The 14,310-nt window shown below is 34.0% G+C and overlaps 1 protein-coding gene across 4 annotated transcripts in view; it reads right to left on the reverse strand.

The window, feature by feature from the left end:
• Orct (Organic cation transporter) overlaps positions 1-13,813 on the reverse strand; it is an 86,767-nt gene extending 72,954 nt beyond the window's left edge. The window contains exon 1 of one of the 4 annotated variants that reach the window (XM_081768523.1): positions 13,675-13,813. The gene's annotated coding sequence lies outside the window, so the exon portion shown is untranslated. The other 3 variants (XM_081768539.1, XM_081768514.1, XM_081768532.1) reach the window with 3 other exon arrangements.
• Positions 13,814-14,310: the final 497 nt, after the last annotated feature.

The raw sequence follows: 14,310 nt of genomic DNA on the forward strand, positions 1-14,310 counted from the left end.
GTTAATGAGTTTATATACTGAGTTTCACCTTCTTAATCTAACGTAATCGTGAAACACTAAACTTTTCACATAAATGTTAACCTTCCCCCTAGTGCGAGATAAGTAATAACTACTAAGTTGGACAATAAAGTAATGAGACTAGGTAGGAAAAAAATATACTGAAATTTTAAACCAACGCGAGAAGCGTTTCTTGCAAATGATTCAGCTTCTCAAAGTAACATACCATGACTATCAATGATATCAACTTCTAAGTAATTCTCTTGTGCCTCTATACACTTACTCCATCGGCATTTCCATAGTTGGAAACATCTCTGAAACACATCTTATGGTATAACAGCAAATGTCCTTGTTACAGCTGGTTGGATCTCCTGTACTGTTGCAAAATGGTATCCTTTAACGACTAATTTCATGCTGGGAGTTTAAAAAAAATCATACGATGTCATGTCGGGTGACCAAAGTGTGGGTGTGTGACTGCAATGGACTTCGACGTCAAAAACTGCCCAACAAACAATACAGTATTGAATAGTGTGCTACCCTAAAGCAGGATCCAGTTGTCAGCAAAATCTGAACAAATACGACGGACCCGTTTTCGAACTTATTATTATTATTATTAGCAATATTGCTTTACTGTCCGGCCTAGAGGTAACCACTCTTTGTGGACACTACCGTGAGTCAAAGAAACACACAAGCATACATTTCACCTTTGTTTCGACATGTGCGCTTTCTTTGGTCTTGACGATTTCTTCGAACAACATTGCGAACTTTGACGTTTTGTCTCATTCTGAAAAAAAAAAAAAAAAAAAAAAAAAAAAAAAAAAAAAAAAAAAAAAAACACCAGTGATAATTCTGTGTTCAATTCCACTTGTTTCAACAGATCAGCAACCAATCCTCCGTTGATCTTTTTGTTGCTGTGTGAGATTTGTGGGACTCATTTTGGCACAAATTTTTCCCATTTCCAGATTTGCAGTCAATATCAGGCGAAGTTTCCCGATTAATGTTCAGTTCGATCGCAATCATTTCCATGGTTAATATTCGATCGGCTCGCACAAGTTCACTCACACCCCGACTATGTTGTCTGTCCGTGCGGTCACCCATTTTGATATTCATCTTCGACATTGGTTCTGACTTTAAAAAACATTTTGTGCCAACGAAACTCTTGTGTCCTTGATTAAACCTCGTTTCCAAAACCCTGCTGAAGTTTCTTGTACGTTGCCGTGGCATTCTCACCGAGTTTTACACGAAAGAGATGGCATATCGCTGTGTAATATTTTGATTCCATTGTTGTGACGAGGAGCAATCATTTTTCAAGCTGTTACTCCTAAATGAAACATTGCTGGTGTGTGTGTCACTTGCAGTTGTGGTGGGGAAAGATAAGATCACACACTGCCTGCATAGGCAGGAAAAAATCAGTCTCATTACTTTATTGTCCAACCTCACATATTCTAAAATTTATTTGAAACGATTCAGCTGTTATCCTATGACTCGATTCAACACATGGTCACTTTCATTCTTAAATATTAGATTATGTTTGGTCTCTTTTGTCGGGTCATCTATAGTCTTGTAAAGGTTATTTTATTATTTTTATTTTATTTTATTTTTTTTTTATTTTATTTTTTTTTTTTTAATTGTGGCATCTACACTGCAGACATGTGCTAGGCTGAGCGTAAGACATTTACACAGAAAACATTATTTTGAAGGAAGACTATATTTTCCGCATACATGCATGATGTTCTTTCTGCGGACAGCTCAAAAATCAGCACGAATAAAGTAATAATGTAATTATGATTCTGCACCTGCATGTTATGGTAAATTCACGAGAAAATATCCGCGCAAAAATACAGTTTTCGGGAATTGTTTGAAACCTTCCTTATGAATAAAGCAACATACTGGCTGATTGAGATTTAATGGGGACGTCTGCATCGAGACTCTTTGTCCCCGTCACAATCAATACCACTGCTCAAACACGAACTGTCGTAAAGAAAAATTAAAAACTAGAGATCAAGTATATGAAACAACTGTTGCAAAATAGAAAAACTGAAAGATAAAATAATAAATACTAGCTGAACCTGCGAACTCTACACAGCGCATCATTCACATATGATCATGAATCTCCTTGTGATTCCTCACATTTGTACATGTCACTTTACAGTCACAAATGAAATACGTCTTGATAAAAAAAAAAAAAAAAAAATCGGCAAGTGTTACCAGAAAGCGGAGATTTTTTCGATTATGTTTTCTATATCTCGCACTGTTTGCAAGATTTGAGCCTACTTCCGGTTCAGTTCCTAATTCACATGATTAGTATTTCCTTTCTTCTTGCATGCAGTATGTAATAAGCAAATACATTAATGTCAGTGATATATGATGTTCATTGGGCAAAACACTCCAAAGAATAAAGATTCATCTTAGACTGGAGAAATGATTATCTTTCGTTTTATCATTTGGCCATGAAACAAACGCCTGAGAGATGTACAACCCATGTATACAACTGAATGGTGTTGGAATGTATAACTCATAGGATATGATGCTTTAGTTTTTCCAAATTTCAACATTTCATGTGTACCCCTAAAAACTGTAATAAGGTAGTAATAGCCATGGCTTTAAAAAAAAAATACGGTATTCAATTACAATTGGACAATTTACACAAAATTTGGAATCGACCAGTGAAAACGGCACGTTTCTAGCACATGTGGTTTTCAAGATCTCATTGTCGAAAGCATTGGAGACAAACATACACACTTTTCTTTGGAAACAAACATATAAACCAAGCATTTTAATATATAGATAGCTATGAGAATAACAAATATAACAACAATGAAACGTCATATCAATCATTATCCAGCTATAATTGTCGACTGAGACAAGCGTTTAAACCGACTAAAATAAAGAAAATACATTTGAATGCTTAAATAAATAAATAATAAAAAAAATGCTATCATAAGAAGGTGCTGATTAAGAGTCTAGGACCACAGATTTGTAATATTTAAGCTTTATATAAAATTTAATATATGTAGAAATGCATAAGGGGCAGTTTACATATTACGTAACATTATTTTTGACCAATTTTTACCCACTCCCTCCCCCTTGTCACACTTCGTAACGCAAGGCCGAACCCTCCCCCTTTTGTTACGTAACGCTTTTTGATCTCCAATTTTGCTTATTTTGGGGTCTATTACAATAAAACACTATTTTTGATGGTAGAACATTTTTATTACAAAATGCTTGTATTTTGAATATATTTGTGTGTGTGTGTGTGTGTTTTTTTTTTTTTTTTTTTTCCAACAAATCAAAGTATCAGAAAATGGTAGAACCGTAATATTATTTTAGCTTTATAAGGTTGTTTAATTAACCAGTCCTAATCCTTGAAAATTGCATACTGTCGTTTTCCCAAGTAGATCACACCCATCCATTTAGGTCATCGATGATGGCAATCATGAAATAGTGCCGGAAGTTGCAAGTGAAATAGGATCTAAAGAACTGATATCGGCCTGTTTTTCAGAGATCCAGGATGCTTTGTGCATTTGAAGTTCGCCAGTCTAGATGATGCGAAGTTCTCTTCCTCGTGGACCATAGATTCAAAGTGGTTGCACACATGACGGAGAAAGGGACATTTCATTTATGAACATGCTATGTATATGTGATGTATGTATATGTGAGCGCGAGTGGACGTGTGTGTGTCGCTCCGGCAAAATACGGTAAAACGTACGGTTTGCAGGCTGAGCTGGAAAGTGGCCGCTTGTCTGTGGACGCGTAAAGGTATAACGTAAAGGTGTGCGAAAATAGATGTTAAAAATTTTAAAAACTTACGGACATATTAGTAAAATATCTAGTGTTTTTAGTGTATTACATGGCAACTTTTAAATGTTAAAAACTTAAGACGTGGAGACTGAAGAGGAAAAGAAATATTTGCAAGTTTGCATTTTGTGCGAACATAGGAAGTGACAAAGTGTAAATGAACTGTGAGTGACCTAAGTGTGCGTGAATTTCTCCCGCGGAAACTCATCCTGTATCATGTGTTGTAGTAAACAATAGTAAAAGAGCACGTGTGCATATAGTGACATTTCTGGCTGACTTAAACATCAACATAACAAGGTAAGTGGACTTTATAGCTTTCTTTGGTTTTTTTCTCCACTGACTTGTATATGCAAAACAGATAAGAACTTTTCAACATAAACAGGGGGCGGGATCCCTCCAGAACTAAGAAATACAAATTAAATAAAATGGATAGACTACCGCGATATTCAAGTGGCTCGTATGACGATATGCTTGATAAACCGGAACAGGAACAAGGACATTTAATGTACAAAAGTGCAAATTCAAACCAAAATAAAAGTATAAACAAAAAGGAAGATGAGGAAATATTATCAGGCGACGAACAAGAATTAGCAAGAGAAAAGGACAAATATCAGGAGGAGGGATCAGTGGGAGATATATCACAGACGTATGAATCTGCTTTAGAATTTGTGGACAACGCAGTAAAAAGGAGCAAGGCTAGTGGTGCTATTGCAAAAAGCATAAAGAAGGAGCTAACAAAATGGCTCATTCAACAATCAAAAACTCTAGGCAAAAATGAGCATCTCAAAATGGAAAACGAAAAATTGAAGCAAGAAAATGAAAGACTGAAGACCGAAATTGCAAAATTAAAAGCCGAAAACGGAAAACAAGTTGAAAACAAACCAACATATTCCTCAGTTCTTTCGGGAGCACAAAATACAGGACTGACTAGCAAAAGAGCACAGGTGGTGCAACAAGTAATAACAAAGCAGAAGCCCACAATATTTCTGAAAGGAAAAAACAACGAAAATGTAACGGAAGTACACCGAAAATTCTGTTCAAGTGTAAACCCGGCAAAGGAGAAAATAAAAATTACATCACTAAGGAAAATGAAGAACACAGTAATTGTAGAGACTGCTACCGAAGAAGACATGAAAAAAATAATAAGGAACAAGAAACTTCAGGAAATGGTAATGGTAGAACAACCCAAGAAGAAAAAACCTTTACTCATTATATACAGTGTCCCATCTGATTTCAAAGATGAAGAAATAATAGAGACACTTATAGAACAAAACTTCGAAAAAGAAGAAACAGGAGAAGTACAAAGTGAAATAAAACCAAGATTTCGAACTGGACCCAAAAATCAAACAAAATGTCATTTAGTCATAGAAGTCACCTCTAGAATTAGAAGAAGGCTACTACAAAATGGCAGGGTATACCTTATGTATGAGGCCCATGCAATAAAAGATTTTATAACTATTCCCAAGTGTTCGGTGTGCTGTGACTAACTACACATAAGTAAGTACTGTAAAGAGGAGAGGAGAGTCTGTAACCACTGTGGAGAAAATCATGACCGGACAAATTGTCCTAACAAGGATAAACAGAAAGTATGCATTCCTTGCACAAAAAGGAAAAAACAATGTAGTGCAAAAAACGATCAAGACTGTGCAACTTACAAATTGTTATATGAGAGAACAATAGCAAGAATTGACTTTTAAAAAAAGAAAATAGTAAAATAACAACAAAATCTTTGAACTATGACAAACTCATATTAACAAAATGAATAACCAAGCTAAAGAAGAAAAAATAACAGTCATTCAACTAAATGCAAAGGGAAGCAAAATAGTAATGGATGAAATCAAAGATTTGGCAGAAAAAGTGGAAGCAGATTTGATTATCCTTCAAGAACCATATACAAGAAACAAAAAATTAACAAACATGGGAACATGGGAAACAATTGTATCTAAAAGTCACACAGGAGGAGACCATAATTTATACAATACAGGTGAAAAACCACAGGCAGCAGTTATAAATAGGAACAAAATATAAAGATATTAAATATTACGCAATTTGGAGATAATTGGACTGTGTGTTTAGAGTTAAGGTCTACTTTAGGAAATTTCAAACTAGTAAACTGTTACTGCCAATATAGCATGGACATAGAGCCCTTTTTAAACAATATTGATGACTTCTGTCAGATTTACCAGGGAGACAGTATTTTAATATGCATGGACTCGAATGCAAAATAAAATTTATGGCATAGTAATAAAACAGATAAAAGAGGAGAAAGAGTGGAGGATCTAATAATGAACAATAATTTAATAATAATCAACGAAGAAGGAAACCCTCCCACTTATAGAAGCAGTCAAGGAGAGTCAAATATTGATCTAACAATAGCATCAACGAAGATGTATAGCCTAATAAAAAATTGGAAAGTTTTAGATGCGGCCACTGAAAGTGACCACAACATAATAATCTTCGTCATAATAAAGACAAAAACTCAAGAAATGGTCACAAACGAGGGAGAGGAAAGATTTCTATATAACCCAGATAAAATAAATTGGGAAAAATTTTGGAACGAAATAAAATTACCAAAAATAGAAGATTGGAGCAACCTAGATCAACTAGCCAAACAGATAGAGGAAGCAACGAAAAGTGCAATAAAAAATCAACTAAAACTAAAACAACAACCAGATTAGAAATTAATAATAATACATTTCGGACAAACGAATTACAAAATTTAAAGAGGAAGACAAGAAAAGCGAGAAAATTATACCAAAATACTATAGATAATAATCTAAGAGAAAGAAGGTTAAACAAGTACAGAAATTTAAAACAAAACTATCAAAATAAAATAACAGAAAGTAAGAAAAGAAGCTGGCAATCTTATATTGAAAAAAATCTGAATATAGATCCATGGGGAGAGCCTTATAAAATAATAAGCAAAAAAGTAAAAACACCTACCACTCTTTCAACCTTCAGAAAACAAGACGGGACGTACACAAAAAACTGGAAAGAAACAGTGGAATACCTAATGAACATCTTGCTGCCAAAAGACGATCAGCGGGAAGACAATGAAACACAGACACAACTACGAAATTTAATGACGGTGACTCCAATAAAAGATAAAAGTGAAGAAGTTAAGAATGAAGAAATAATAAATCACATTAAAAGATTAAAAAATAAAAAGGCACCGGGTCCAGACTGCATAAAACCAGAAATTTATAAGAAAAACGCGGATAAGTGGGCACCATACTTGTCAAAGCTGTTTAATCTATGTTTTAAAAAATGACAAATACCCAGAAGATGGAAACAGGCTAACTTAGTAATTTTTAAGAAATCTGACGATAAAAAAGATGACGATCCGAAATCCTATAGACCTATATGTTTACTAAATATTATAAGCAAACTGTTTGAAAGAACAATAACGGAAAGGATTAATCGGACGAGTTTTAGAAAATGACTTATTACAATATGGTTTTAGAAAAGGAAAAAACACAGAAACAGCTATTAAAAGAATGATAGACCTGATAGAAGAGGGAAAAGTAGAAAAATATCAAGTAGTGATTTACGCTGACATAAGTGGAGCATTTGATAATTTATGGTGGCCAGCTTTCTTCAACGAATTAAAGAAAATGAACATTAGTAAAACACTATATAATATAATGTTAGATTATTGTAGTGGAAGACAAATACAAATACAAACACCGGGAGAAACCATTAAAACAATAAGCACAAAAGGCTGCCCACAAGGCTCGATACTCGGGCCCTTAATGTGGGATGTAACACTACAGCCATGTTTAAATTACTTAAATAATATGCAAGAAACAATCGGTGTTGTGGGTTATGCTGATGATCTGGCAGTTGTATTTTCAGCATCATCAAGAAATGAAATAGAAGCAAAAGGGAAAATAGTATTAACAGAATTAGATAATTGGTGCAAAGAAAATAAGTTAAATTTATCAGCAAGTAAAACTAAATACACGGTCTTTGGTCAAATTTTAAAGAGGGATCCAATAATAAAAATTAATGATACAAAAATTGAACACGTAAATGAATTCAAATATCTTGGAGTATGGATTGATAAAAAATTAAACTTTCATAAACATATAACAGAAATAACAGAAAAAGCAAAAAAGGTAGCCAACAAATTACTAACAGTTGCAACAAAGGATTTTAGATTGGACAAGAAGATTTTCAAGTTATATAACAAGACAATATTAATGGCAATCTTACAGTACTGCGTGGGCATATGGGGACACCGAATTTTTATGAATACTAAACTAAAAGAAACATTGACAAGAGTACAGAGACTTATTTTAATAAGGATAAATAACATAATGAAGACAATCCCAGCCGAAGTATTGCAATTACTTACATATGAAGAACCGATACATCTCCAAATATTAAGAAAATGTATCAAGACTTGGATCCAAAATAAAGAAATGACGAAGATATTGGAAATCACAGGAGAAATACCAAGCTTCGATGAAGATATTGAAAGAATCATCCGAACAAAATGGGAAGAAGAATGGGAAAATTCCAAGAAAGGTGCCAGGACTAGAAATATTATACCAGATTTAAAAACAAGAGAAAGGATGGGAAATATAAGTAAAGATGTGATAGAATATATATCAGGACATGGACCATTTAAAACACACTATAAAAGACTAAACTTACGAAACGATGATAAATGCTTTTGTGGCGATCTTCACACTCCGGAGCATGTTTTCTGGTCTTGCGACAGATATATAACAAACAACACAATAAAAGAAATAAGGAATGAACTGAAACAAGATAGTATAAAAACGATCATAGAAGAAGAACAAAAACTAGTAAAATTTAGTACTCTGGCTAGGCATGTTTTGGAAAACCTTTGGAAAGAAAGACGAGAAGAAAGAGGAAGAAGATAAATTTTGTGTGATACACTAAAAATAAAAATAAAAATAAAATTAAATAAATTTGATATCAAATAAAAAAGATCAGCTCTGAGGAAGCCAAGAGCTAAAAACTTTATCTGTTTAGTGTTTTAGTGTTAGTGTAGTGTTGTAGTGCAGAATGTGTAGTGTTTGTGTTCTGTCAAGAGGCAAAATTCAAGTCTGGATAAAAAGTAAATAAACAATAAAGATAAGTTAATATGAGAAAATTTTTGGGAAATCTGGAGTACCGATTACCTAACAAACAAGAAGAAAAACTTTTAGGAAGTCTGGAGTACCGATTTCCTAATAAACGAGAAGGAAAATTTTGTTTTTACTATCATAACTATCATTTTTATATATTATATTAATAACTTTTTATTTTTAGTCTCTTTTCAGGTTTTATGTCTGTGATCGTCTGTGTATGTACTTTTGTAAAAAAAAAAAATAATAATAATAATTGTAATAAATATAAATAGTAATTTTAAAAAAAGAAGAAAATAAGGCATGGTTTATATAATTAGGCACCATGCCATAAAACAGAGCCTCACCTAAAAAAAAAAAAAAAAAAAAAAAATATGAACATGCTTTCGAGCATCTTTGAATTTTGGACTTTAGTTTACCCTTTTCCCAATTTTCTAAAACAATAGAAATATTTACTCATCTATATATATAAAAATGAAAGTGACTATGTTCGTAACTTAATACCGATTAGTGACTATGTTTGACCGATTTTCAACATAGATGCAGTGTTTCTTCCAGACATGATTTTTGGGGGGCACTGCCCCCCGGAGCTGTGACAGTGCCCCCCCCCCCGGAGACGACCAAAATAGTACTTCTATAATAACAAATAGAATAGTACAAGCAATGCCACCCCTTCCCCAGAATATTAAGTGTGTACGGAACATTCTATCTGAGAAAAACACTGCATAGATGAGGTTCAGCTTTTGGATGGTTTTTATTTCACTTTGAAGGTGCAAGTTGGAGGAGGGGGATATATATATATAGTCGGATCCAAGATTTTCTGAAGGAGGTACACCATAACTACCAAAATAACCAGTCTCATTGAAGCTGTTCAAAGTCACATGTGACAATATTCTTTACACCTGAGAACGCTGATACATAGAACGGAGCGGGGGCAGGGGGGGGGATATTTCAAAGAGAGTCGCAAGAGATAAGCAGGAAAAACTGTTCTCCTCTCTTCCTGGCTGCTGTTTCTTTCATATTTGACACATGGTATATTGGTTTGCTTGGTGAATTGTTTTCCCTGAACCTTCCGAAAATCGACTTAAATCATTACTTTTGCAAAAGTCTTCTTTCTTTTAAGCTCCAAACGGAAACATTACGGCAGAAAGTTCCGGAAAATGTTGCTATTTTCAGTGCTAGCTTCTCATTTTAGATAGTGTATATTTACAACGAAGGGGAGTGCACATGTACCCCCTAAATCCGGCTTATATAAATGATCAAAAATGACATATATATTAGAGTCAAATTCATAATTTTTGGAGTTACTGAGATGAACAGTGATACTTCCAATGCTGTTTAAATACAAATTCAGCCCCGCAACTTTGGTTGGGGGAGATTTATAAAAATGATCAAAAATGACCGATATTAGTGTCGAATCTACAGATTTTGGGGTCGCTGAGATGAACAGTGACACTTTCGATGCCATTTTAATCCAAATTCAACCACCATTAGTACTTCTAAGGGGGGATGGTGACATGTAAAATTAAATGAAAATGACTGATATTAGTGTTGAATTCATAGGTTTTGGGGTCCCTAAGTCGATTGGTGACAGTTCTGGTACCCTTTATGTCCAAAATGAAATGTATTCTCCTCGCGTGAAGAACGGACATTCTCGTAGTTTATTTATAAAACAAGCAAAAAACTGAAGAAATTGTTTAAATGATTGCATATAGGCTAAATCTGAGAATAAAAATAAAAATTACAGAAAAAAAGCGTTACCTAACGAAAACGTAAACCCCCACCTCCCCCCCTTGTCATACCTCGTAACGCAAGGTGGAATCCCCTCCCCTAGAGATGCAAGGGCTCGAAAAAAACGGCTTTTAAAAAAAATCGGTTTTTTCTGCTTCGCTTTTTTGCTTGGGAAATTTTGGGCTTTTTTCAAAATTCTGCTTTAAATTGATAAATCAGACTTTGGTTTGCTTCTCTATAACACAAAAAGTCATTTAATTAGTGGTTGATGCCGATAATAATATAAAACCTCGAAAATAAACCATGAATTTCGAAAAGATTTTTCTTTAACATATTTACGTTATGAATTCCAAAGGATTAACCAATGTATATAATAAGAATTTTTTAATCTCCTACAAAAGTAGCAGGGTTGGCAAGAACCATGGTTGTTTTTGAAAATGTCAAAAACCGTTTTTGGGGGGAAGTTTAAACTTTTTTTTTTTTTTTTTGTTTAAACCAGGTTTTTTCATTTAGATATTTTGCTTTATGTATTTATATTACATATTCACAGAAATAAGTTTGTTTCGCCTTGGTGTTATTATGCAACAACAAGGTTATGCTGGAAGAGGTCCCATAAGCTTAAAGAAGTCAGGTCAGTAAATTTCTTAAACTCCTGCCCTAGCCATAGGGAAAATCCCGTCATTACTTCAAATGTAAAAGAATAACGGGAAAATCCTGTTGTTGCTTTGCATGTAAAATTTAAAGGTCAACGTATCATAATCAGTACGCTAAGACTAAGGTATTAAATTACAAATTTAGTATGTAGATATAATTGAAAGTCCAATCCAAGCTAATGTTGGAAGCTACGTAGGCAATCGATAAATTTTGCCAATTTCTATCAATATATTTAAGCAAACTTGGCTTCTTTATAAAACAGCAGGCATTTAAGCATGCACAAATATACAATTTGGTTTCGTTTCGTATGTTTAGGTTTAACATCCTTACGTAATAACGAGGTTATCAAGGAGAAGACTTTCGCTTAAAGTGACATCCGAACCGCTACTTGGTTTACTCATGAAAGAAGGGTTATGGTTCGACCGAGAATTGAACATGAAACACCTTGATTAAAAGGTGAAAAGGAAATAAAACTAATGCAGATGGTTTGATATATGGAAACGTCACCATGAAGTTCACACGATTCACATTTTTCATTCCTTTTATTTTTTTGGTTTAAACCAATTAAAAAAATTAAAAAAAAAACAGCTGGTGTAAACCAGCCACCCCTAAAGTAAACACTTCTTTAAAAAGCTTTTCTTCATTCCATCTGTGAATGTAGAAATAGTGCGTGTACTGTGAGTTGGCCGACTTCCTTTCTTATTGTTTTTAAATCGTTATTATTACTAATTACCTGCAGTGACGGTTTTGCGAAGGTTAGGGGGGCGGTAATTCGGACTGAAGCCTGTTCCCCAAAGTTACGGAATGTCTAAAACAAACGAAATATCTATTAGTTATGCCTTTACTCATAAACTTTAAGCTCCCGTCAAATAAAAATTACGAATGTTTAAAAACTAAACATTAGTAAGAAGAAACCCTCCCAAAATACTTTTATAAATCCGCCACTGATTCTCAGTATAAAATGATCTTCAACGTTGTATCCGGAAGATCATTGCTAAATATATAAACGAAACGAAATATTAGTTATGCCTGCACTCATAAACTTCAAGCACCTCCCAAATAAAATTAAGACTTTTTAGAAAACGAAACAATCAAAGAAACCCCTCCCAAAGTACTTTTCTAAATCCGCTACTGATTATTTGTATAAATTGGTATTCAAGGTTGTATCCGGAAAATTATTGCTAAATCATTGCACAGCTACAGTATAACAGAAATGTGAAGTACGGTTTGACGGATATATAGAAAAACGTAACTTTAACTTTTGCGCTAGAAACTGGAGTACTAAGCTCTTAGAAATGAAACACGGATGACAAACTACACTGATCTAGAGAAGAAAAAAATGTCGATAACTCAAAAGATAAAATACAGATAATAAGCTCTAAAATTGCCCTCAAATACTACATTCTTCATGTTAGCTTTAATTCGTAAAGCATGTGCTCCATCCATCTTGATGGTGAATTTCAGAGCGAAATATGGCATTTAGGTCATGGAATTCTTATCAAACTATAGAATATACTATAAGAAAGCTATTTAGATAGAAAAATCATGAAAATGAAAAAAGCCAAAATTTCCAAAATTCTCGTTTTTTCACAAAAACGCCGGCTTTTTATGTGAAAAAAACCATCGATTCAAAAAAGCCGGCTTTTTTTGAATCTCTACCCTCCCCCTTGCTGCATTACATAATATGTGGACGATTCCTGTCATCTCAAAAGACGAAATGACAAAGTTTCCCACCATCCTTGTTATGCGTATACCCACTGTCTCTCACGCGCCTGCTTCCTAGAGAAGCATCCCCAAGCCGGCTCCCGTCCTAAGTAGTATACCTAGCATTTTCGCATTTAGTGCCCACCTACCAAAAGTTGGTTACTGGTCTTTCACTACAATTTCTATAGCATATATATAAACGCATAAGCTCTCCTAAAATGAACCTGCTCCGAAAACATACAAACTTTTTACAAAAATTGAATATATGTGTGGAACCCTACAACAAATTTTACTAATTTTGCTTTTTGGTAGTCACTACTACAGAAGAAGTGATTATTGCATAATAGTTTTTACGGCATGTCAGCAAGCTGCATTCATTCCTTTAACAGTTACCTTTTCTAAAATAAACCTGCACCGAGATATCAACGATCTTAATTGTCGGCAAACACAATCCCTCAAACCCTGCTTTTCAACAGAGTAGTTCACTTTATTTCTATATGTCCGTGTCATTAACCTTGCTTTTCTGGCAGTGCCACGTTAACAATAAAAGTATAACGGATTTAATACGCTTTCCCCATACCTAATCGTGGATACTTTCTTTTCCTAAAATGGATATCTCAGTAATAATTTCAAATTAAATATTTCATTCACCTGCAAACATCTACTTAATCAACAATTACGATCTTCTTACCTGTTTTGTTTTCCACCTATCTGTCTGCTCATTCAGAGTTGCCAGGTTCATAAAACGACAAACACGAATGCATCATGACAATGGACCGTAGACCTTATACATATCAAATCTCGCAAAAATTGTACAGCGTAAAGAAACGCAAAGAACGGAGGAAAAAATGTCTAACTGAAATGGTTACTAAGGCATACTAAAACGTAGATTTTACACTTATTCATGCCAACCGTTACGGAATGAGCCGCCGTATGCTCCGGAAGACGGTACTGTGATATGATTTGGCCTATTAAATGTGTATAAAAAAAAGAAAGAAAATAGAGAGAGAGAGAGAATTTAATATTATTGTAAAAATAGGATTAAGTAATACTTCCTGAAAATAGGAAATTTTCACTTTCTAGGAAGCAAAGACTTCTAAGATTAGTGTAAGTCAAAAACAAGTACAAATACGAGTACAACAGGTGAAAGGCAAAATGATATATATATACTGGGTGCACGACAAACAGAGCGGAGAGATAGAGATTTGTTCATATTGGATTGTTGTTGAGTATTAATAATCATAGTGACTCTCTATTCAAGAGCAAAGATGGATAAGGCTGTACTACCTTCTAATTTCTTTCCGTAAGTTGAACCTTAGTTTTAGTT

The sequence above is a fragment of the Thermobia domestica genome, chromosome 1 (assembly GCF_964235325.1).
Source record: "Thermobia domestica chromosome 1, izTheDome1.hap1.1, whole genome shotgun sequence".
NCBI lineage: Eukaryota > Metazoa > Arthropoda > Insecta > Zygentoma > Lepismatidae > Thermobia > Thermobia domestica.